Source organism: Athene cunicularia (assembly GCF_003259725.1).
Source record: "Athene cunicularia isolate RWA chromosome 14 unlocalized genomic scaffold, athCun1 chr14_part1, whole genome shotgun sequence".
NCBI lineage: Eukaryota > Metazoa > Chordata > Aves > Strigiformes > Strigidae > Athene > Athene cunicularia.
Window position 1 is genome coordinate 3149960 of NW_020799118.1, and position 24171 is coordinate 3174130.

General features: G+C 41.1%; 1 long non-coding RNA gene across 1 annotated transcript; it reads right to left on the reverse strand.

Annotated features, from left to right (window-relative positions):
• Nucleotides 1-4161: 4161 nt before the first annotated feature.
• On the reverse strand, nucleotides 4162-22500 carry LOC113485850. Its single transcript, XR_003399484.1, has 6 exons — nucleotides 22399-22500; nucleotides 22035-22108; nucleotides 16208-16363; nucleotides 9485-9576; nucleotides 5251-5476; nucleotides 4162-4182 (listed from the first exon to the last, which is right to left on the reverse strand). It is a non-coding gene; the product is annotated as an uncharacterized LOC113485850 (long non-coding RNA).
• Nucleotides 22501-24171: the final 1671 nt, after the last annotated feature.

Below are 24171 nucleotides of genomic sequence, written 5' to 3' on the forward strand. Positions count from 1 at the left end.
AAAAAAAAAAAAAAAAAAAAAAAAAAAAAAAAAAAGCACCATCTCTACATTCCTTACAAATAAAAGGACAGGCACGGGGGCATGGACAGGGACAGGGTCTCCACCCTGTGCTCTCTGCGCATGCCGCTGCAATACAGCTCCTACCAGCGCACCAAACCCCCCCTCTGCTGAAATGAACTGGTGGCAGAGCTGCGGTTCCCCAGGGAGGGCTAAAAACCTATTGTAATAGTCATGCTAAAGCCACCAGCAGAAAAGGGATGTAGATGTAATCATCTCTTCTCTTTAAGGTACTTATACCCTATCCATTGGCTTAATAATTTAAATACACTGTGGAAAAGTAAAAACATACAAAGTGGCACGTGTAATATTAATTTTACTTGATGATATCTTCCACCGAAATGGTGCAAATAACAGATTTTCAGCGGACCATACATGTTTCTAAAACAGTTTCAGATTTAGCTCATGTTTTCATTCAACCTGAATGGAATATTTTAGTCCACTTTCATAGTATTTAGCCTTTTTTAACTGTCTTAACTTTTAGATTTCAAGATATTTTGTGCTTAATTTGAAGAGTTGAAATAATTCACTCTGAAAATACATAAATGGAAGACTGACTTAGACATTCAAAAGTTTGAATTGCCTATTATTTCTACTCAAAGTATTCACTGAATACTTCCTCACCTGGGCAGCTAGTACAGTTCTGTTCCCAGCTCTTTTTTTTTTTCAGGGAAGAAATTGGAGTCCCCAGATTCATCAAACCATCTTCACTGCCCTGCTTCTGTATGTATATCTAATAAATTTTTCCACAGATTATATTTTTTCATAGTTTTACCTAAAACCACAAATTCTGAAGAGAACGCATTCAGAGGATCTTTTTGACGGGCCTGTCTGGAACCGTTGCTGTCTGATGGACCTCTAAACCCTAGTCCTGGCAAAGCTCTTCTGAATGCCACACAAGCACTCTGCCAGGGGCAGGCACCAGACACCCCGGGCCCTTGGGCAGTAGCTGATGCTCTTGAACCTCCAAAAGTGGGCTGAGGGCAGGGCACTGTGATGTCCCCACGGTCTGGCCTTTCTCCGCTCTCCACTTTCTGGATGGGTAAGAACTGTCACATAGGTAAGAAAAATAAATTACCTCCTTGTAAGTTTGTAGCAGTGCCCCTTTCTGCCATCTCGGCTCACACAACATTGGGATTTTTTTGTCATCTCCTTCCACCTCGAGGATGCAGGTTATAGTTGGAGGCACCACCTGGTCTTCTGCTCTGGGCCAGGTGAAACTGTGCACCATTTGAACACCATCACTCAGCCACACTTCTTTTCTACTCCCTATCTTAGCAGAATCTTTGTCCCTCCCAATTGTTTCCTGAAAAAGCATATTCTGGGGTGGTGGGCAGGATGTGGGCCATGGTCTGGCCCGGCTTGGTTGGCTGGGCAGGACCTGGGAAACCACGGCATGCAGTGGGATGAATCACCCGACCCAAAAGATAAGCGTGAGGAGCAATGAACCGTCCAGATAGAGCTGTGAGGGATGTTTGGACTTCAGAGGTGGTTTAGGGGGGAGCTATGTGAGAAATGAACAGACAGCTGAGGGGAACACTGGGCACCTCTTGGGCTGTGTGACCTTGCAAGGGCACAGCACCGAGCTGAGCACTGCAGTGGTGCTACATCAGGCTGAGGTTCCCTGGGGAAGTGTTGGAAAGACCACATTTGGGTATGGGTGTAGCACGACAGGGAGTAATGGGGAAAATATAATTTGGGGTCGTTTGGAGGGAAATTGAGATGGAATAAAGAAGACACAAGAGCAGTGAAAAGAAGAATTAAGGAGAAAAAAAGGGTAAATAGGGTGTGAAAATCATAGGTTTGATGCAGTTTTGGGGTCCCTGCTAGGTACAGTCATTACAGCAGCCCAAGTAAGGGAACAAACACAGCTTGTGGCCATGCCCACACCGTGTGTCACACCTGCTTGTGTGGCCATGACCCAGGGAAGGGGAATGTGCTGCCTGGGGAGCAGCCAGCCTGGGCATCCTGCAGCTCCTACGCCACTGCCTCCTCCAGGCCTGGCAGCGTCGACGTGCCCACCACTGCTTCATGGCAGGTTATTTATACCTCCTTCTTGAAAAAGTCTATTGTAACTTTTGACTTTTTTTTTTTTTTTTTAAGAATTGCTAGCGTGACAGAAAATAGAAAAAAAAGAAACGAAAATTCAGGATCTATCTCATTCATATTTGCTTGCAAATAACAATCACTGTGGAAACACTACCCAAGCAGAACAGAGATTTATTTTCAAGCGTGTGAGCAGTTTAAGGTCATTTACTTAAAATTACATTCAAGAAACAACGGTGATGCTTCTGCATTACTCTCTCTCTTTATTGCCACTCTGCATTTAATCCATCTCACTGTTCAATAGAAATAGCTTACTCCTACGTCTGAGTAACTGATTGGGTTAGAGCCTGCATCTCAAACACCATCCTGTCACCAGCAATGAATGCCATTTTTAGATCTCTCATTCCAAAGAAAGGTCAGTCACTATTATAAACAATAGAAGGAGAAAATAGTCCAATGTTCATTTTACCCTTTCTCCAGCTTTTAAAGTGGAAAAGACAATCATCAGCGTGTCAAGGTAATTTCTAATATTTTAATATAGTTACACAGAATCAACAGAATCTCAAGATGTGGTTATACATCCCTGACAACGGCACAGGAGTGTTGTGAAAGGACATCAGATAAGAAACACAGCTTGTTGAAATCTGAATTTCAAGTTCCTTACAACATTTTTTTCAGAAGAAAAAAAAACCCCTTTTTTTCTAGAAAATAAGAATAACAAAAAAACCCTGAGCATTAGCACAAAGCTACCAAATGTTCTCAGCTTTGACTTTATGGGATTCATCTAGTTTACGGGGAAGTGTCCTTCGGGGTCTGATATATTTAATTAGAAAAGACAAGCCCCCTCAGAAGGCGCACCCCTGAGATTGGGACTGGTGTGTTTGTTTCCTCACCTCTCCTCAGGGGCTCTCTGGGAAGCCCCTGGAGACCAGCCCTTCAGCCCAGCCAGCCAAAGTGGGGCTACATGAACACCACCATGGGTATTGGTGGAAATTCACAGTGGAAATTCACTGGCAAATGTACTTTAGGACAGCCAAGGTTTTCAGGCAGCTGCAGCTGAGCTCATGACTTGGCCAGTGGATCTCCAGTACCTCCACAGCAACTTGCTGTCCACCTTTACTGAAACATTCCCAGTCTAACTTACTGACTTTTCATTTGAGGTTTTAGCATTTTATTCCTTTTTATTTTAACTTTCTGCCAGCATCCCTTAAGGTTTTGGAGGTGATGATCATGAAATTACTTAGCACTTATCTTCTTATAGAAGAGACAACATGCAGTTGCATGGCCACTGGTAATGAAATGTGTGTATGAATTGTCAGGGGGTTTTGTAGGATTTTTGAGTGAAAGGATGAGAGGAGGATTCAGTGGAAATGCTCTGCCAACAATGGTTTGGGCTGAAAGTATATGGAGGCAAGCCTTGTGAGACACAGAACAGAGCTCATTATTCATCATACAAAGCATGCTGTATGAAAAATTATAATACAGGATATAAAACCATCACAGCTCTACTTACAGTGGTGGTACACACTTTTTGTTACCTAAACTAAAAATACCCATAAATGAACTTCATATATCTGAAGACAGAGGAAGAAAATTTCCATTCTGGGTAACTTAGAAATAATTTGTCAGGTGTAGGGCCAAAAAAAAAAGGTGAAAATAAAAAGGTCAGCCTGCTCTGCCTGAAGATTTCTATAAGATGATTTCGGGTTTGCATGATGAAATCAAATAAACACATTACGTTGTTGGCACTTGGGGCTTGAAACGCAGTGAATGTCCCTGGCTGATGCCACCTGCCAGGAAGGAAACATCTCTCTCGTGTCTCCAGCCCAGGTTAGGTAAATCGGCACTTTCTGGCATGTTGGATGTCACTTGAAAATACAGCCTGGATAAACTGTATGAACAAACCTTATTTTCTGTGAATGCTGTTGAACACAGCTGTTGAGGACATCTCCATAGGGGAAACATAAGCTCTGCTGGACAGTGAGCAACCTGCACTGGGAAAAGCGCTTACCTCATCACTTCAGTGTTTCATCACTTGTTAATTAGATGCTATTTCCCCTTTGGTCAAACAAATTACTCCTGAGAATGAAAACATGATTGTTGCAGTGAAATTTTGAGCATTTGGGAGGATATTTAAATTCTGGTCAAGATCTGGCTCTTCTTAAGTATTTCCATTCTTCTTTTCTACAGCACGTACAGACTATTATCTTTATCCGAGCCCTTACATTTTTCAAAAATCTGTTGGTTTGTTTTTTGTTTGTTTGTTTTTTTTTTTAATTTCTCTAGCTATAAATAGCCACTCAACATATTAGAAACCTCAGTGTGCAGCGAGTTGTGATGCTGGCTTTATTTGAAATGCTGGTATATTCAGTATGAAAAATATATAGTTTCAGATACCATTTAGTAAATAAAGAGTGTCAAGCAGGAAAGGAATAGAACTCAGGCAGGATCCATTTCTACTTATAATTGACGTTTGTCTGGAGCCCAAGTCAGCAAATGACACACAGGCACAGCGTGCAGGGGTGACACCACCTCCTCTCTCCCAGGACAACCTCACCGGTTAATGCTGAGACATCTGGGCAGTGGCTTGGTGGTAAATTAGAGCAGAATTTAGCTCTGGATAGATTCTACAAAGCAAATTTATTCAAACCATTTCATATTGAAAAGCCTGATTACCATTTACTGTATGATGCCTTTCTATCACTTCAAAAGTATCAAAAGACTTTATTGTAGACAAGATCAAATAAATATAGCAAAAACATGGAAAAAAAAAAAAGAGCACAGTCATATCCTGACTGATAGCATGCTCCTACAGAGTATTGCCACCAGTTGAGAGTATGTGCCAATATTTTTACGAACCGTCATTACAAAACATAATTGAAGCAGGCTGGAAGAAAACAGCAACCTAGAAGTGGTGGTTAAGAAAGCCCAGGGAAAGGAAAAGAACAGAAGAGGAGAGCTGCTGAGCTGAATCAGCATGTGGGCTGTAGCTGGAACAAAAGGATTCTTCAGTTCATGCCAAAAATACTCATCAGTGCTGCTGCTTTTTTTAAGCTTAACATTCATAGGTGACTTTTCTTGTTTCTGAACAGTCTTGTGCAGGGGTTCGAGTATGGGTGGCTGTCAGAGCCCTCACTTTCTGCTTACCTCAAGGGTTTACTTGGGAGAGGAGTCTGCTCCTCGGTGAGCAGGGTGAGGTGGTACCCCTTGAGGGTCTGTCCTGCCTCAGGACCACCCTGGGGCTCTTCTCCAAGGTGCTCCTTGCTTCTAAATATAGTCTAGTCCTTTATCTTCCTATATCCTCTCCCTTTTCAGTGCTGGCAGGTCCTCAGAAACATCTGCTGAAGTTTCCAGTTGAAGAGGGATCTTCCATCTAGGTGGGGTATGACCAGAGTCTTGTGTTTTAGGTGACTCATTATGCAATATTAAATATGATTAAAATGACCAGAAAAATCATAAGTGACCAAAAGATTATTTTTCTTGTTGTGTAATTATGCTGTAGAGCTCATTATCACAGAGAGTCACCTAGCTCGGAAATTTAACAAGCTTCATAAAGTTCTGGGCATATGTATCACTAAAAAGGGAAAACTCAAATCAGCAGACTGAAGAAATGCAAAGAATCTTGTGAAGTTTCAGGTTTAAAGGAATGTTTAAGAATTAACACTAGAACCAGGTTTTCCATGGAGGCAAACATGACACCTACCTACCCCCGAAACCTCAGCAGGATGTTTGACTGCAGAGCTGAAAAAATGATGGCTCTGCTATCCAAAATGTGCTGCTGTCCTCTGCAAGCTTTATGTTTCATCTAGTAGAGAAGTTTCTGGTATCAGCAAACCAAGGAAAAAAAAAAAAAAAAAAGAACTAAATGCATGAAGTTTTCGCGTAAAGTTAATTATTTTTATGGTGTGGATAGGAAAGGGTGCATGTCTCAGTTCTCACAGGAGGAGGATTGCACCCACGTTTCCTATGACCTTGGCTGGTTGTTTAGTGAGGAAGCAGCCCCTGATAGTCCTCTTCTCCTGCCACTGTGTGGTAACGACCTGGACAATATTTGTGCAGTTGTCAATGTAACGCACAGCCAAATCCCTTTGTACCTTCAGGAGCCATCAAGTCATTAATGTACATCAAATTCCCATGCAGAGCTAGCTGCCATCCACCAGTAATGTTCACTGATTGGAAACAACAGTAGCTTTCCTTCAGAAAATCACTCGGGAGAAATGATCCTCTTCTTAGATAATATTTGTTGACGCCATGCCACGTGTGTCTGTGTTTTTCTTAGCTGTGGTAAACAGTTATAAAGCCGAAGCTGAGCTCACTTTTTTTCAGCACTTCAAAGAATATCACCGATAACAATCTTTTAGGACCTGAACATGTTTGATACCTTGCTAATCCTAAAGCAAATAGATATAAGGAACCAGCAAGCTGAACCATGCAGAAAATACAGTATACACACCTGCAAAAATCAAGGTGTCCTTTTATTCTCCAGCTGCAAACCAGTTTCTGCATCCGAGCAAAGCAATAACAATAAAACAACAATTTTGGCCTCAACATGTATTTACTTTTAAAAAAAATGAAATCAGCTTTTTAGTCAAGCAACACCATTCCCTGGAAACAGATGCAATCTTTGGTGTTGAAATTACATTTGCATGAAGTATTTCCTCATTTAGTGGCATTTAATTACCTCAGGAGTATGAAATATAAAAATTAATATACCAATACAGAAAAGAAAATAATATATTTTACTCCATGGCTTTGCTGATTATGGGTCAGTAGCAAATTAGATTGGGCTCTAAGTCTTCTCCAATGTGAAAAGGATTCCATCAGTTACACCATGAGATGATATTATTAATGCAATCATGTCTTAAAAGAAACCAACCCTAAAGGGAGATGCCAAAATGAATTCTTCATGTAGTAACAAAGGAAGACAGAAGACTCCTTCACAATGAGTCACGTCTGCACTAAATACGAGCCTGACATTTCATAAGCTTCTAAATAAGTATGTTGTAAATATTACAGTTTCTATTTGTATATCTAACACTTACTAAAGGCTCCAAAGACATTCAGAGCATCACGAAAGGAATGTATTAGATTTGGTATGACACCAAGTTACAAATATAAACTGGGAAAGTATAAAATAGTAAATTATTTCATAATATATCCACTGCTCAGGCATTTAGCTACTTTTCTGTCTTAATTAAGAGGCAACAAATTGTAAAAGCCTTCAAGGAATCATTTAAGTTTTCCTAATCAAAGCATCAAATTAATCTATGGAACACATTACTGCATGGTAAGCTAGTGATCTTTTCAGAAGAAAACACTGAAAGTGTCAAAAAAAATAAATAAATTAGGCTTTCTGTCCCTCCCTCTCCCTTCAAAAATGTGGGGGTGTTTTTGAACCTAGTCCCACTTCCACAGGTGCAAGAGGGTAGCACATCCCTTGGCAACACCAGCTCTCAGACCGGTACAAATTCTACCAGAGTCCCCTTTTTCCACTGCAGCACTTTCCAAATCTAATCAATACACAAAAGCTGTAATGAAGCGATTACAGGAAAAAAAAAAAAAAAAACAAAAAAAAACACAACAAAACAGGCATCTGTGGAAAAGAGGCCTGCGAGGGCTGTGGAGAGAACAACTGTCCATCCTCCTGTCGCCAGGCAAGCCTGGGCTCCCTGGCGTCCGGGGAGCCTTGGAGATGGCAGGTACACGTGCTTGCGTTAGCCCGTCTATGCAATACTGGCCCAGGTTTTGAAACTGCCAGACCATGATTTATAGGCAAGGTGGTTGAGGTCGGAGTAGAGGTTTCTAAAGTGTATTTGTAGTCATTTATTTTCCTCCTCTTGCTCAGTTCTGTTGAACTGGACTCAAAGCATTAATGGAACAAGATGTTTATCGTCAAAAGATAAGTGAATTCACATCGATAGAACGGATCCGCATTTACTCTTTAAGAGGAATAATGCGTTATTGCATAATAATAAAACAAGGACGATCGTGATGGTATATAAACATTTTCCAGGCAGTCATTTAGGATGCAATGCATGAACTACCAGCAGCTGCCTGATAACGCTGTGTCACATGTTTTCACGAACCCAAGAGTCTGGGGCCTCCGGCTCCAAGTTGGTATTTCGGAGCAAGGCAGGTATTTGCTTTTGATCTGTATTTTTATTATGAAATTGGTTATCACTAGGTTACAAAAGTAATGAATTGTTTATAATCCCGGTCATGGAGCCTTGAAACCAGTGGCAACGGTTCTGCTGATTTTTACTCAAAACCTCCAGGTTTTGACACACCATTGCATGATCTGCAGAGCACAGGCTAAAAATATGTATGAAAAGATTACAAAGTATTCCCATTTAGTTTTAAAATGTGTGGAAAAATCACCTTAATGCGAAGACTCAGCGAAATGTATATGTAACACCCGACTGTGCAAAAAATCAAACTAAACTTACATTTAGGAGATTTTTTCGAAGCTAAGGCTCCATATGGGCACAAATTTCTCCACTGTGCAAAGGTTATGGTTTCTTTGTCAGTTCCTCTTCTTATTTATTCAGTATTTGAAACAGATATCGAAGAACATTTTTTTCCCTATCTATAATTCAACTGTTGTTCATACACAAAATATACAGACATGATTGCTTTAGATGTATTTATTAGCTATTTTTAACAAACATCAGCTGATCTATTTTGATCTATTTTGAACAGAGTCTGATCTGTTGCCTCTGAAAGACATGAGAAGCTTTCCCCTTGGTTCAGTCGATACCAGACACCTGTCATCTTGTGTTCAGTATTAATTCTTCTGTAATAGGATGGGTCCCCATTTGGGGTAGCTAAATGTGATATATATTTGTTAAGTACTTCTGTAAAATAAAATATGATTTCTTTTCCCTCTTAAATTTATAAAAATTTAAAATGTCAAATCTTCTAACTTGCTTTGCCTGCTGAACCACTGAAAGAAATTAGAGCATAAATATATATGACATCCACATTATTACCAAATACTTTCATTAACAACAACGCTATCACAGTGAATACCAAATGAATTAACAGTGACAGGGCAATAAATTAAAGTGTTTATACATTTCTTTCTCACAGCTTACAAACTCAAAATTTATTTTGACCTTTGCTGTAAAACTTGATGATCGCTGGTAAACCAAACAGGATACTGTTGGTATTCAGCGCCACAACTGAGACCTTTTCACTCTGGAGATGTAACAGATAATTTTCTAAGAATTTCTTTGTGGATTAACATTAATTATCATACATACTTCATGAAGGATTAATGTCAGTAGCAAATAAACTCATTTCCATTTGGGACACTTCCCAGGTTTTTCTTGCCAGCTCTGTGATGATGTGTTTACGTGATAAAAATTGTTTAGAAACTCACCACTTTCTCCTTGTTCTTGGGCAGTCCTAGCAAGCATCTGCCACCAAACGTCTCCTCGGATTGTCAGGTGGGCTCCAAAGGGCTGAAGACACCTGAAGGAAGGATTTAGAGGTGAAACAGGGACCATTTTCCAGCTTTATATGTTTTGTATGTTTAAGCTTGTAGAGGAAAAGAAATTGTGTATACTAGTCAGGTTGCAGGCCTGGTCCTTCTCATTTTGTTAGTTGAATTTACTGTCTTGCTCTGGGTCAGTTGGGAATTATTTTTCCAAAGGAGCAGATTTCAACCTTTTTCTGATAGAAAATCCTGAAACAGAGGTGCTAACCCCTATTTAACAGTTTTGATATCCTGAAAATAGGCTTGCCTCACTTCATTAGCTGCCACATACCTTGAAAGAAGTCCATAGACAGAGCAAAAAGCAGAGCTTGGGCTGATTAAGGTTTCCAATTTTTGGACACAAACAAGAGGCAGATCTTGGCTAATGATAACCATGCGATCAACAGTGAAATATGTAGGTGTGGGAGCCATTTCAGATCAGAGGTATGTTAATGAGAGGGGAGAAATTGGGCCACGTCTTCCATATTGGGCCAAAGTGGTGGGTTCTAGAACAAACACACAGCTGCAAAAACCATCATGACACTGAGGCACTTATTCCTCTATAAGAACAAAAGCCATCCTCAGAATAATATCCAGCTGCTGAACTAGGAATGAAAATCTGATCCCGAATTATGTATAGATGCCTTGCACTCCTATTTGCATATCTTGCACTGCCACCACCTATGTGTGAAGTACTGCGAGAAGCATCAGCAACACCTCCAGCAGCAGCAGCTGCGGGCTGCCTGCACGCAAGCAAGCTTTGGGAGAGGACCCAGCTCACCCACCTCAGGCATTCAGCTGTTAGATACCTAGTATAAGGTGACTATTTAGGAGAATCACTATATTTTTCTCATCTTCTTGTCTTTGTGTTTGTTATGATCAGGCTAAATCGTAAATCCTTCTCTCTAATCCCACACAATTTGCAAAAGCTCCATCTTCAGTCCACCTGCTTGCAGAAGGAAAACTGATGGTGGTCAGGGATGTTTCTGGTGACGTTTATTCTTATATCTTTATTCTAGTGTTGTTGAACAGTCACATCTCAAGTGAGGTGTTTCCAGGAGGGGGGCACAGGAGAGGGAATGAACAGCAAAACCCAGGAGTTCACACTGAGTCCACTGTGGAGGTGAACTCTGCTGCTTGACAAGCGACCAGCCCAATGGCAGGGGCTTGCTGCGCTGCCCTCAAGGTTTGAGCCAAACAACAAAACAAGGTCACCCCAGAGCTCATCACACGCTGGGGCAGGCGGAGGGCCTGGGCAGCACAGCTGGGGGGAGGGAGGCCTTCCTCTGCTCCTCACAACCATGCTTTTGTTCTTGTGCCATCTCACCATGCTGGGGGGGCTCAGACCTCAGCTGTGCAAAACCCCACCACAGCGTGCAGGCAGTGCATGGGATGGGTAATTTGCCTTCCTCCCCCCAGTGCTGTTTTGTCCCTTACACCCCTTGGCTGTTCAGGCATTTGGCCTCCATAATAGCAAGACTTAAGCATCACTCTGATCTGTGTGCCCACACGGGCTCCGGGAACAGCTACAGCACACGGGAAACAGCTCTTGTGTCTTGTGCTGACAGTCCTGTGGCTCAAGCCTTTGCCATTTGTAACCCCTCAAACCAGAGCGTGCACAGGTAGCAGGGTGCCCTGTGGAAAGGCAGTGAGGTTTTATACCTACATAATACCCCGTTCACTGGAGCCCTGGTTTCTCTATAGAAATGAGCTATGAAAAAACCTATTAAATATGTGAAAAACACAAACTTCCCTGTTAGTTAGCTGATTTTTATCTTTCTTTACATAAATTTTTATAGCTGCAGAGCCCCTTCAGACTGTACGTGCTGGCTGTGAGCCTCTGTGCTGCTACACCTCCGTGTCCTGGGGAAGCTGCTGCACAGGACAGCCGTACCTCTTCAACACACTTTTGGGGTGGGATGGCGAGTACAGACAAGAGGACTTTTGAAGGGAGGGCACCTCTCCTAAGAGAAGAGAATTTATCAAGGTCTAAAGGATTACTTTGTGTTCAACTCAAGCTTTATGTACAGATTTGGTTTAGTTTTACCTTTTTCCCCAGCTAGCTGGCTTGTCCTGAGGAATAAAATGATATGTGCTCAGTGACCTTGATGATCCAACCTGTGCTTTAATTCCTGCCCTAGAAGAACTGTAGCAATAAGCTGTAGGTGATCTGCGGAAGTGTCCTGTAAATATTTAAAAGTATTTGCCAAGGCCAGCTCAAACTTCCTAAGGTGGTTTTGCTCTAACGCTTTTCTTTATCTCTTTTGGCTTCAGATAAACTATCAGCTCATGAACTGTAATAATAGCCTTTCCCTTCAGACTTTTTTTTTTTTTTCCCCCCTGGTTTTGATCTAAAAAATTCCAGCACTCAGTAGGAAATTTCTCACAGGGCAACTTTCTATGATAGCTACAAATTCTTACAGTATCTCTCTGGCCCAGTGCCTGCAGTGAGGAATCGCTGCAGCCTTTCAGCAGTTCTACAAGGACTTGCAGAGTGGCTGCAATGTCTCTCCATATTTTGTGTTGCTGAACTGTGCCTGATGATGGCAGAGTTGCTTAGCTCCAGGCCAGCTTACTGAAAGGCATCACTTACAGAACTGCTTACAGATGAATTGATAACACTGATGCCATTTGAGCCCCCTTTCCTTTACAGCAGAGACTCTCTAATCCACAGCAGTAATAAACACACTGAAAAAGTGGGGGAGTAAAGAAAGAAATAGAGAAAAAAAAATTAAAAAGTCCCTCGCTCCAATGTCATTTCAGCAGACCAAGGTCATAGTGGGGCCAGATGCTGGTTACAGCTCAGCTCAAGGGAGCAAAGGTCTCTGGAGGGCTGATTGTGGCAGTTCACGCTGCTCTAATCTCCACGGGCTGCTCACAAAAGGCAAAAATCACTTCTGGGGACACGTCCAGCATCAGCATAGCCAAACCCTGTTTCTCCCTCTGCAGCCTTTATGTTCTCAGCACTGAGAGCTTGCTCCGGCACCAGGTCTGCCCCAGGCATTGGGGGAGGATGTTTGTAAAATGTGGAAGTATTGAAATGGCATAAAACATAAATTCATGTACAAAAGATGCCACATTTTTGAAAGGGATATAATGGTACAGAACTGCAGAGCATCTTCCCTTTGATGGTGTGGGCCTTGAGAGTTGGGTCCTGAAGCAGGGACACCATAAACATGAGTCATTTATTACATATTCTGCTCACCAGAATTGGATGTCTGGCTCTTGCCAGACCTCACTTCAATTTTGCCATTTTCTCAAAAAGTTGATTTTTTTTTTTTTTGCATTGTTTTGAGTTTCATTTAATTTCCCTATTAAATGACAGCCTTCTGCAGAGCCTAGATGAAACGGTCACAGAATTTCTAGTAATGATTTCACAGACTTGCAACTGTTTGAACAGAAGAGGCGGGTGTAGACACTGAAATAAATTCCACTGAATTGCCATTGCAGTCCTCAGTCTGCACCAGTCTGTTTAGCACTGTAGGAGGAGTCTCCAAAAAGTGTTGTGTGGGAACCTCCCAGGAGTTTTTTACAGCTAACAATCTTGCTTAGTGTTATGGAGAAAGCATGAGATTTGCTAACAACGTTTCTCTCTTATCATGTCCATTTTCAAAATACCACAAGTAAATGATTTGCTGAAAACCAATACCATAACGGTAAGTGATAATCAGAAAGAGTAAGGGGATAAGGAAAGTTTTTAGAGAGTTCTTGTTGCACATACAGACCCAAACTTTGTTCAGAAAAAAAAAAAAAAAAAAACCCAACAAAAACAAACAAACAAACAAACAAAAAGCATAAAGTTGAAAAGAACTGAAATACATGAACAACACCTGGTAGCCATGATGCATGAGTACCCAGGGGCACAAGTTACACAAACCTTTTGTCCTGACTTAAGAGGAAGCAGATGCACTGGGGGTTATTTCACTGTGTCAGTGAGAAAGCTCCTGCAAGTTTTTAACGTCTCCCCACTCAAGAAAGTGGAAAAGGTTTATTAGACAAGTTAAAAATACTCTTGTGAGCTCCTGGTCCTGCCATGAGGGAGCACTGCTGGGACAACCCAGATGCGGGCAGCCAGGCTCATCTCACAGAGCAGATGCAGCCCGTTACCAGAGGCCCCGTCCGCAGGCGGGTTTGCCACACGTACCCTCTGCGCGCTGCCCAGCCCAGGCACGCCGGGGCCCCTCCAGCTGCAGGTAGCTGTGAAGCCAGAGGAGGAGGAGAGGCATTTCCAGCCAAGAAGCCTGGCTGGTGGCTGCTCTCCTTTGGCAGCTCTACACTTGACTGTAGTTCTAGTCAGGCAGCTCTTCACCTATTCCTGTGACTTCAAGAACTTTCTAGATGATTCTACATGATGAGCAACTGGAGACAAGGTAGACATTAAAGCAGTTTTAGGAATAGAGACGTTAAATCTGTTCATATGGTATTTTATATCCAGCTTAAGGTGCCCGTGAGCAGTTCCCTGTAGCTATGCTCCATAAAGACACCCCTGGCCGCCCCCAGAGGGTATGTGGAACATCAACTGCATCAAAGACTTGAGGAAGCCACAGCTGTTTCAGGTGACTTCAGGCATTGGCTGATGTCTAAAGAGAAGAGGATGAGGAAGGTGGAAGGACACTCCTTTAAGACCAGCACTGAGCTGCAGTATCATATCTTTGCTGGCAATGGAGCTCACTCTTCTCCCCAGGGTCCATACTATCATTTATTTTGTGCGTTACTTGTAGTCTGTTCCCTCCCAAGAGATGTGCTAATTTGTCTTGAGGAAGAGGCATCTGCAGCTGCATCTGGAAGGTCTCAAAACAGGAGCTCGATGCCAAGAGCAGGAAGTGGCTAGAGAAAAACCATGGGGTTTGTGACTAGAATTAATTAGGATTTGGGGCGGTTAGCATTTCTGGGTCTGCGTTGCAAAGCATCCCTTAAAGTCTGGGATCTCTCTCCAGTGAAAATAAACAAATATACAGAGTTACCTGTGACCTCGGCTTCAATTCTGAGGGAAGCTACTGCCATAGCAATATACCGCTTGCCTGAAATGCAATTGAATCTGCACCCGTGCTCCCTTTGCTAGGCCGTGTACTTGGCTTTCCAGCTTTCACAGATGCTAAAGACAGTGAATGAACAGATCTTAAATCTCTCTTTAAACTGAACCTCTACACACACACACACACAAACACACACACACTGGGCTTCAGATTGTGCTCCCAATTACTTATGTTTAGCTTCCAGGCTGGGAACCCTCCCAGTATTCCTGATAGTAGGTTGCAAATGTTACAAATATTTTTTTTTTTCCTTTTAAAAGGCATTTAACTCCAACAATATACAGTTGCAGCCATGAATGGCTAGAACTCTTTTTATAGAATACATTTCCAAGTCAGAAATGAAATTGGCAGTGCAAACCCTCCACCCTCCAGAATTACTTGGCTAAGGTAGTAGCCAGCTGAACAAGCAAAAAAAGCACATGAAGATTAATCCAAATATGCAGCTCAGACAGAATAGTTGAACCCTCAAGCGTTTCAATACACAGCTGATTCAGCAAAACAGATACACATTCAGCTGAAGGATGTCACTGAAAGAGAAAACCAGGCAGCTTAATCAATAAAGTGTGCAGCCTGTCCTGGTACAGGAAAAGCAGCAGCTTAACAAGCCAAACAGAAAAATGAACTGGAAAGAAAAAGAGTCATAGCGAGGAAAAACAGTGAAATCAAAACATGTGAGCTTGAACAGTTTCCCCCTGCACAACTGCATTAGGTGGCATCATAAAAATGGCCAGTGCAAAATATTCCAGAGCCGCTCTTCCCCCAAGGAAAAGCCCTACTGCTTTGGCCAGGACCTGGAAGCCTCCATGGGAGCCACGTCCAGGAAAGACAATCCACTGCTACATACCTTCTTGGGACTAATCCTTGCAGTATGGGACTAGAGGAGCTCAGAAACCGAAAGATTTTTTTTTTTTTTCTCAATCACACAGTTTATAGGAACTAGGATATTATTTAATTCAAGATTGCAAGTTTATTATTTTCACTTAGGTACAAGTTATTTTATTATATTTATTATATTTAGCACACAGATTTATTATTCTCTGTGAACTATGCAGAAGTGGATTTGATTCACAATTATTTTTACTTCTCTGAATGCTCTGAAAAAATGGTATACCAACAGTGCAGCAGAGAAATGGTTGAAGAGATTCAGATTCTCACTCACATCTTCCTCAAAAGAAATTCCTCAAAAGAAATTCAGCTGCCGCAAAGGTTGGGCTGTCCCGGTCACGCAGTGCTGATCCTTGTGCTAGCCTGGATACGGGATGCTTTAGAGGAGAGGAGGGCTTACTTGGGAGGTGCAATGTCTGTCAGTACCTGTGTCCTTGAGATCTGAACACAGACAGAAGCTGCTATTCCATCACCTTCCTGCCAATAGAGAAATCTGCTCAGAAAAACCTTCTCACAAGAACAAACCTTCACAGAAAAGTAAACAGGAAAGGCTGGGAGAGCATCTGATTGAAGGACATGTCAGTGCACATTAAAATATTTGCTAATTGCAAATATATTGCCCCACCGTGCTGCCAGATCTAGCTCTGACTCACATGAAATGTCAGTTGGCTCCGGATTGAATTTTGCAGTTAATAACCTCATCACTCACCTACCAAATCTGCCCAGAAGAAAGGAGACTGCAGTAATGCTGCACACTGATCTTTACTTTCTTGCTCCTGCTTCTCCCCTTCTCCATTTCCATGTTATATTGGGATAGATATGATCTGCATAAAGCAGGCTGCAATGATGAGTATGACCTGAAAACCTGAACAGTGAATATTTAGATGTCATTGGCAATGTTAGGGGAGAGCCTTGTTGAAGTTGATTAGACAAAGATCATGTGCAAGGTGTTGCAAGTTTTCTAATCAGCACAACATTCCCATGGATGAAGAGGCTGGACATTGCCCAGCAGCCTGTGAGCAATGGGCAGATAAATCTTCCCAAGCAAAGATAAAGAAAAGTTAACAACTTTAATGCGTCAGAGAGAAGAACCGCTTCCATGAAAAAATGTTCACTCACATGAGTTAAATGTTCATAACAGGTTAAAAATCAGAGTGTGAAAGTAAACAGACTGAACGATGACTTCTGATGCTTGGTTATGGGTTGCAGTGTTTATAAGGATAAAGGAACATAAATTCCCACCTGCTGACTGAAACTCTTCTCTGTTTTTTGGATTACTCCTGGTTCAAGTACTGGAGATATGTTAAAAGAGAAATGTTTATAAAGAGGAGGGAGGGAAAAAATGTTGGAAGCAAACCAACGAAGAAACAAGGCTGCTTTGCCAGTAAGAAGGAACTTGCAGTTATTGTTCAAATAGGGTTCATATTTGGAATTGTGGTTCTAATCCAATAAAGTGTGTCATTTCAGGCACATAAATAATCCCCGTTTTAAAGGGGATTTAAATTTCACCGCTTTGATGGGCTGGTGATATTACAACAGGAAAACGGTGAAACTAAATCACTGTTATCATTTAGCAGTATGTATTTATTTGGCTTTAGAGTTTAAAAAGCTGTATTTTTCATAGTATTTATCTAACCACCCGCTTATTTTTTCTGGGTCTCTGAACCTTAGGCAGGTGCTTACCTTCAGCAGAACAGGAAGGTGGTTTCAAAAGAGCTGATCAATATTAACATTGCACAGTACTATATATTACCTCTATTTTGCATAAACTGCATTGGCGAACCAGCTAGTGTTTAATGTATGCACCAGAACATATCTGCATCCTTTCTGAATATAGGTTTACAAATCTTCCTCTGTTTTTAATCTTCAAACCATTAAAACTGTTCATTAAATATATTGTCTATACACCTTTTTTTTTTTTTTTTTTTTTGTGAATTATGCATAAAGCCCACAGTGAGATAGATGCATAAAACTGCAGTTTAGCTAGGTAGACATAAACATCCAGCAAACTTTGTTTAATTAGTCACTAAATCAGTCTTTATGCCTTTGTTGACTGACTGATGTTTTTAAAGTATTATTGAGTCTTCTTAAAATGTCTGCCCTTGTTATCTGTATTTTAACAAATATTTGATGCCATAATCTGGTACTTAAATATCGACTCTTGTAATTCAGTGCTAATGGCAGTGCTGAGATGACAGAACTATTAAACTGGATACAGAGCTGTCCAATTTTAAGACAGCAAAATACTCACCTGTGATGCATAGCATATGGCAGAAATCTGAGAAAATCATCAGCGGAGTTAAGAATAAATATAAACTGTGTTCCTAAAAAACATAATCTGACATGCAAACATGGATAATCTTCAAATGTACTTGACAGTCTGTGATTTGAGTCAACAGATTATAAAATCAGAGGCATGCAGTACCGCGTTTTCAAAGAACAAATTACAGCATAGCTCTTAATGCTGAACTTGGTGTGTAAACAAGCTGCTTTTTCTAAATACTGTGTAAAGAGTTTGTTAAACTACTACAGATAATTACGCTTCAAGCATTTACAGTGTCACATGTGTTTATCCAGTTTTGATTTTTTTTTGGTGCCCATCTCGTACTTAAGCAATTTTGATGTGCAGTCCTTAAAATGACAGTGTTTATTAGATGCTTTACTGAAGTAATACAGACACAGCCCTTACAAATACATCAGAGCTGCAGCCTTATTTGCCAGCCCATGACACGTTCACCTTAGTTATTTATCCCAGTGATATCTGGGGGTTAGAAAGGCTCCTTAAGGTGAGAGAAAGCATCTTAAACCATTTCATTCCCCTTATCTTGCATTCAGGTCAGGGGTGGGGTCCCAGTACACTGCATACAAAACGTCAGAGTCAGAGTCATCATCTGTTTGGGAAAGACCATTACTATCATCTAACCTGGCTGCTCCTTAGGAAGATGAGGAGCTGTTTCAGCTTTTCATTCAGACACTTTTAAGACCGCAGGATTTACAATTTCCTTATCTGACATTTCATTTTACCACTAAATTTCAAGATTCAACATAGCAGTGCACATTATCCAAGAGTTATGTAGTTTTATACACAGAATCAAAGCAAAGAAGGATTTGGGAGATTTTAAAATAAATCTGACTATATAGTTTCTTACCAAGAACCACAAGAACAACTTTGGAGCAGCTGCATGTTCCACCTGAGACTCTCGGTGCTCCAACAAGAGTCTCTTCCCTGCTCTGCTTTTACTCTCTGCTGGCTCTAAGCAGACCTGGACACACAGCAAATCCTGTTGGCCAACAGCTGAAGGATGTCTTCATCTGATGAATTCAGCAAATCTGTCTTGGTACCTTGATTCTGTGCCTTAGATTCAGTCCAGTCACGTGATATCCCTCCCTCCTGCCTTGCAGTGAACGATGCAAGACAGATACAGACTCGCACAACACACCACTCCCCACTCGAGAAGAGGGAAGATGTTTCACTGTCATTTCATCCAGTACCAGTTGGACACACTCCAATATCAGTTATTCATTAATTGGAGGCTTTCCAGCATGGGATGGAAAAATTCTGCCTCCCGCTATGCACCTCTTAGCAAAACCAGATTAGAAATGTGATCTACCTGAATTAACCTTCCCGGAGACAATTCTGCACCTCTCTACTTGTGCAAGGCTGGAAGGAGATGACCCAACTAAGCATCCCTCAGACAGCAATTCCTACAGAAGCCAACAGCAAGATCAGCACTGGGAGGTGGTGGCAAGAAGCTAAACAACTGATGTTTGACATCATGTTGAGAAGTGCTCAGCCCGTGGTGCAGGTGCTGGCTCCAGGGCAGGAAGGGAGCAGTGGAGTCAGACGCGATGCACCCAGCACCAGGGAGGGTTGTGGCAGTGCTTAGAGCTGCGACGTCTTCCCACTTGCCTTACAACAGTTTGTGTCTGTTGACAAGGAAGTTTATTCACACTCACACTAAAGCCTTTACTACTGTTCTGGGAGATAAAAGCATCTTAAAATGAGTGGATATCACTGTTCCACCAATTTTAAACCACTTTTGAAACTCTGAGTGGTATAAAGGAGTTTTAGTGTAAATAAAAGTGTGGTAGTAATCTGATCTCGTATCCGTAGGGGGGCTGATTCTCTTCTCATTTACATCAGTTTTATTTTCATATAACCCCATTAGTTTCGGTATTTAGCTTTGCATGAGTGACAATAGAATTATGCCCAGAATAATCACACATGAAGTGTAAAAATCCAACTTGACTAATTTCTAAGTATTAGCCACAAATGCTAGAAGCCAAAGCAGAATTGCAATGAAGTAGGCTCTCAGTCTGCTCTTATTCTTTTTTTCCCCTTCATATCCAAGTTGGACATGCCTCCGACTTACAGAAGGAAGTATGAGGAGGGAGCCAAGGAAAAGTAATTACGACAACTTGGCTTCTACTCAAATTTAGCATTCGAATAAAACTAGATTTGAAGAGACCACTTGGGAAATTGTATATTCTCTGTGGAGTTCTGCCTTGTTCAAAATGAGAAGGAATAATGTCAGCAGTCTAAGAACACCTTGCTAAGGTGAGGAGTTAGACAGTTTTTCAACTTTTTAAATAATGAAACACTCACAAGCAATGCTTTGCTCATGTCTGGTTGCTGTTGGTTGGGACGGGTTTTTACAGCTCTGTACATGATGAAGAAAGCTCAGAAAAGGGCGAAGTTTTGAAGAACTTCTCTCCAAGAGCTGTTATCATCCATGACAGCAAGTGATGGTTAGGCATAAGGAGGCGGCCGCAGTCACATTTTGGTACTCCTGGGAGTAAGAGGAGACGAGGAACCATGGTGTACCACATGAGGTAGGGCTCTGACCTTCCTCCTCAGATCACAGCTTTATAAGTGCCAGTCTCAGTCTAAACTAGAAGAAGCAGCAATTGCTCATGAGCTCTTTATTGACTGTCCCCTTAAAGTTTTAGGAAGCAGGTAAATCTGGATAAAGTTGTACCATAGAAATAACCTTGCACTAGTTGTAGTTATGACTCAAGTAATGATGTATTTTCTTTAAGAAAGTGTTTTGTTTCTTTCTCCTTTCTGTTTTTAAAGAAAAAGCGATGAGTCCCTCACACAAACAGAAGTTACTATGGGCCACAGAGCACAGACCCAGGACAGATTTCATGGGCTTTACACTTTGAACAACCTGCTTTTTCTCTCTTTGACTTGTGCAATAGCTATCCTGCCACCATAGTATTCCTGAGCTGGTACATGTCTGAAGTGTGCTGTCTGATGAGGTATCCAGCAGTCTTTATGTCTAACAATGCTCATTGCTTTCAAAAGCCTGCCTTTCTAAATAATAGATAAAAGAGATGAACCATGGTGTGGTTTCAGTTTTCAGTGCTTGATACACTGGAGCAACAAGGATTGTGTTTTCCAGAGTGTCAGAAAGAAGCAGGTAATATAAAAGAGGAATGGAGGAAAATGGCAAGAAAAGGAAAAAAAAAAAAAGAAGATGGGAAAGAGCCTCACCAAGCAGAAGGCATGGAATGGAAACTTTGGAAAATATTAAATTGCACTGTTACACACTGGTGTCCTGAAAAGCAACAGAGAGTTCTGCGATGAGTGCAGAATCCCAGTAACTCACCTAATGGGAATGGCTCAATCCTCATCCCCTCCACCCAGCTCAGCACTTCATTCCGGCTCCCATTTATATTCCCGGTAAATGCACTCGCTGGACATCCTTGAAGTGTTACAAATTACATGGCACGTCTTAAATCAATCCATTAGGGTATTAGCATTTTCCCTGCCAAGGCAGTAACAAGCAGTGCCTCGCTACCTTGTAACTGCCTCATAGCACTTATTAATACAGCTATTTGACAATTTGTCAAAAACTTTTCATAACAAAAAAACCCAGCTATTTCTCTAAAATCAGGGTTTTAATTAAACAATTTTCTCAATAGCTCAGGAGGGGGGTTGAATACAGAATGTTCCAATTTGGTTTTCATCACTTTCATTTTACATTCACTTTTCACATTGTAATCATAATAATCAGAACCTGGCAGGCTTTCTAAAATCAAACATAATGAAAATTAATTACTAAAAAATATGTTTGATTACAAACTTGAAAAATTCCCATAGCTATTTCATGGATTTTTCAAATTCAGAATGAATCTATTTTTTAAAAAGGATGTAAATTGAAATTTAAATTAACAATTAAAGAAATTCTAACAACCTTTTTTTTCTTTCTCACTCAGACTCACAATTTATATATATATATATATATATATATAAATAAATGAAAGAAGAGATATAGATGGTAGGAAATATGTATTTATTTCAGAAAGTTTAGAAAAAGCACATCTGAATTTGTGAGTCCTTCAAACATCTTGGCATTTCATTCTTTGGTTTGCCTCTTCTTTCCTGCCAACAGCTTCTCTATTGTTTTTAAAAACACTGACAAAAATAGAATTACTCTTTAAAAAACTAGCTATTTTAAATGTTTTATTAATATCTACCAACTCTAGTCCTGTCTTTCTGCCATCTGAAGTGTCAGGATTGCTCTGCACACCTCTGATAGCAGACATTCTTCTCTCCAATGCACTGTTGGGTTGGGTTACCCGCAAAGACAAGGCTTTCTGATACCTGTGAAAGATTTAGAATGGTAAATTTCATCAGTCTTTGAAACCAAATGTATGCAAAATGTTTCAGCAGTCAGGGGAACAAAGACTAGTTTCTTGTTCAGATAAGAGATTTTAATTTTTCCTTTTAGAAAACATTGCATGAAGTAACTAGGTCAGAGCTAAGCTAAACCCACACTTCATTTGTCTGATATGTGTGCTGCATAACAGTTCTGTTTAGTAGTTTAGATTTGACCTGAATTAAATATGAAGCTCAAAAATTATGATGAAACAATAATAAGAGACCTGACTTACCATGAATCCAAAGCTTCCACGCTAAATATATATGGCCATCTTCTCGCTGTTCAGTTCAGCACAGCTCGTGGTATTTGTGTCCGCAGGTTCTGCAGCTGCTGGAGTCCCACCTCAGCTGCAGAGACCTGCAGCTGGAAACAGCAGGCTGAGACAAACACATCATGTTTGTGAGCAGGAATAGTGTTTTCCCCTCTCTGGGATTTCTGCGCCATAAAATTTAAATCCAAAAGCATACTGAAAAGAAAGCCATAAGCCTCAGTATTAGCTTTATTTCTGTAAGACTCACATCTGTTATTACCTCTTGTAATTCATGAGGAACATTTATGCAAGGATCTCAACACATGGGCTAAGAAGTGTGGCAGCAGCCAGACAACAGCTAAGAGCTGAGGTGTGGTGATGGCATTGGCGCCTGTTTGAAGTCACATATATGAAAAGGATCTGCATGGAGACATGCCATCCCATTTGGAGAGCTGGAAGACACTTGGGTCAGTAAATGCAGGCATGTCCTGAGGATGGCCAGCATGCAAAGGGTGTCCAGCCCCCAGGAGGTCACCCATCCCCTCCACTAGGAAGGTGTCCCTGAACTCCATCACTATAATGAGCCATTGTCAGTGCAGTTACCCAGAGCCCACTCTCCTGCTGAAGAAATAACACTTCGACTTGTATTTCCAAAGGAATCAAAGGGTGCTTGGGGAAGAATTATATCCCTTTCTGTGGACCAAGATACAAATAGGGACTCATATGAGGTACACAGCTCTTTACAGAAAATTCTTGAGGTAGATTCACACCAATGGTGAAAAGTAAATTAAAATTGCAAGTCTCCTAGTGCGGATCATTTCTGAATGTGTACTTGTACTTACAATACCCAGAAAAGCAGCCAATTCTTTCCTTTCTCTAATATTGTGAGAGGCAACCAACCCTAAGGCAACAGACCAAAAAAATAAAAAATTTTTTTAAAAAAAAAGAACAAATCCTTTTCTTTGGAGAGTCATTTGGAAATCTTTACCAGAAAGTACAAAATGTTTTTCTGTGCATGGAATTGATATGAAAAAAAATGTAAGTAGTTGATCACATTAATTATACCTTGTAATCTAGGACGTTATGTGTTTTCTAGGCTTAGTAGCTGTAATAAAACTTCTCTATGCCTTGCAGATGGTTCTTACATGGTATTTCCTTCCCAGCATCTCTCATTAACCTACTGCTCCAGGTCCTGGACTGTAAAAGACTCTGCAAATCAAACTCAACAGACCTTTTGTAGTTAATACCTTTGTGCAAGAGAATAAATGGGGTGTCTTTCAGCTGTCAAGCTGGACCTTCCATGACACCTGTTTTTTTATTTCCTCTCGATGTTAAGGATATTTCAGAGGTGTGTAAATCAAGAGTAGGGTGGATGCATGCACTGACTGCATTAACATATCTCTGCCGTACAGAAGGGACAGGAGTGAGAGCAGCTTTGCCTGCTTACTAGAACTGGATCACCAGTGAACAAAAGACCCATGCAAACAGGGTCTTTGTTCCAGCCAGGGCACAGGACCAAGATTGGGACTAGAACCCACCAGGCTCCTTATGTGCTGCCATTATTTGCCCAAAACCCTTTTACAATGGCCTTTGATGGCAAGCAAAGAAATCTACTGGTTGTCAAGCAGGTTTTGCTTCTCCAGCACACCAGTCTTGAAGATCTGAGCACAGGCACTGTGGACACAAATCTGCTTTATGTAAGAGGAAAATTGCAGCAGTGGCATTTTCACTTTTAATGCATCATCTCCAAAACGA